General features: G+C 34.5%; 1 protein-coding gene across 1 annotated transcript in view; it reads right to left on the reverse strand.

The window, feature by feature from the left end:
- The window catches only part of cadm2a (cell adhesion molecule 2a), a gene marked incomplete at its 3' end in the record, with an annotated part of 251,538 nt that overhangs the window by 16,424 nt on the left and 233,114 nt on the right, over positions 1–2,000 (reverse strand).

The raw sequence follows: 2,000 nt of genomic DNA on the forward strand, positions 1-2,000 counted from the left end.
ACAAACAAACAAACAAACAAACAAACAAACAAACAAACAAACAAACAAACAAACAAACAAACAAACAAACAAACAAACAAACAAACAAACAAGTAAATAATAACAACATAAAGCTCCTGTTTTAGCAGTGGACCGCTGGGAGAAGTAATAATTACCCAAAGAGAAACAATACTCCTTTAAGAAAACAAAACATACATTCTTCTAATTAGTACAAAGTATTTTGTCTTTGCTTGCTTCTCAGAAGGGAAGCAAAAGAGATAACAAATGAGAACAGTAAGCTACCGCAATTAAATACAAGAAATTAGCAATTTGTTACACTAGAAAAGCATGACAAACAATAAATAAATGTAATTTAGAAATACTCTAAATATATTATATCCATATACTGTATATTACTGGGTGGAAAACCTTTTTATACCATTGTAATATTCAGCATCACTGGTAATGAGCAAAAACTGGAAAATTAGCAATTATTATTTATTGTCAGGGTTGTGTGTGAAAGAAAATCTCAATGTAAGCCAAATGATGTGCTGGCTGATTAACACAAACAATGATTATCGCAAAATTACTAAAACAGCAAATAAAAACAAAAGAAAAGCTTATTGCAGGGATAAACATGTTAGAATTAAAAAAAATGTATCTGAAAGCAAAAAAGAAAAAAGCGTGAATATGTTAATAAGAATAAAAAAAGCATCCATGCTTAGACACAATTTTATTTCAGTTTATTATTTATATGTAGGAGCAAAGAAGTAGCAAATCATGGACTAATAAAGCACGACTCTGTGAAGTGTTTGTGTTCTGCATCTTAAGTCCTTCTCATGGAGCAAATTCTACAAAAATTAATTGGGATTTGGATGTGCAACACCCGACTGGCTGTTGTTCCCATTACTGAGTGGTACTGATCTGATAGCTCATACAAACATTTGTTGGAATCTTCTCATGCAGCTGAAAGATTTTAACAATTGTTTTCTAAAAATACGTATGTTAACCATTGTGACTTTGTGCAAAACCATCCTAATTTGTATTGATTCGTGACAGAGAATGGGCATAGTTGCATTTTCTAATTTGCTTTTAATGTGCCTTTTTTGGTACAAACAATAACCTTTTTACGTGTGCAACTGGCCTGACTGCACCTGCTGTCTCGCTCAAATTATTATCATCTGAAGCGAAGCAGAAGCAGGTTGGGAAACGAGGTTTGCAGATTATTTGGTGAGATTTAGAGCAGCCCGCTGATGAGGGAGGTTAATGCAACTGGTCTGAGGCCACGTATTTCACTATGGAAGTCCTGCTACTAACAGGTGAACGAAAAGTTCATATAATTTTGAATGAAGATTTGTCACTAGTTGCTTTTTGGTAAAAAAATAAATAAATAAAGGCACTAGAGGGGTCTGAAAACTCATTAAATTTAGCGACAAAGTACCTAAATTGGCAACACTGAAATTGCGGCCCACAAATGCATCCTCCTTTTCCCCTGACTTGAGGGATGGTCCAGCCTTCTCAGCCCACCCTATCCCAAGATGCATTGTGGGCCAACCAGGATTTTGTTTTTGCTGGTGATCATGGATGAAATGAGAGACAGGAGTACAGTTTTAAATTAAAACCTATTAGTACAAAAATTAAAAGTTTAAAGCACTTGTGTTGTTGGGCTTTTGTCATTTTCATACACATGATTTTAATATTATTCTTGTCAGAATTCCTCATAAACAAGCTTGCATTGCCTCTCAACGACTTTTGTTAATTTATAATATAAATAATATTAACATTTTGATCTATTTATGCTGCTGTTTAGTGCTATCACAATTGTCAGGTGACAGGGCATATGCTGGGGTAGTGGCATAAATAAAGCTGAAGGCTAGACTGTCCAAATTCACAGCCACTTTCTTCTGGTCTTTGTGGTCGACAAAGGACCTGGTAGACTGGATCTTACGAAGGACACATTGGGCGATGTCTCAAAATCTTCAAAAGTTAAAAAGGTTGAACATACTTGCACATATATATAT

This window comes from Austrofundulus limnaeus, unplaced genomic scaffold (genome assembly GCF_001266775.1).
Source record: "Austrofundulus limnaeus strain Quisiro unplaced genomic scaffold, Austrofundulus_limnaeus-1.0 Scaffold17, whole genome shotgun sequence".
NCBI classification, from domain to species: domain Eukaryota; kingdom Metazoa; phylum Chordata; class Actinopteri; order Cyprinodontiformes; family Rivulidae; genus Austrofundulus; species Austrofundulus limnaeus.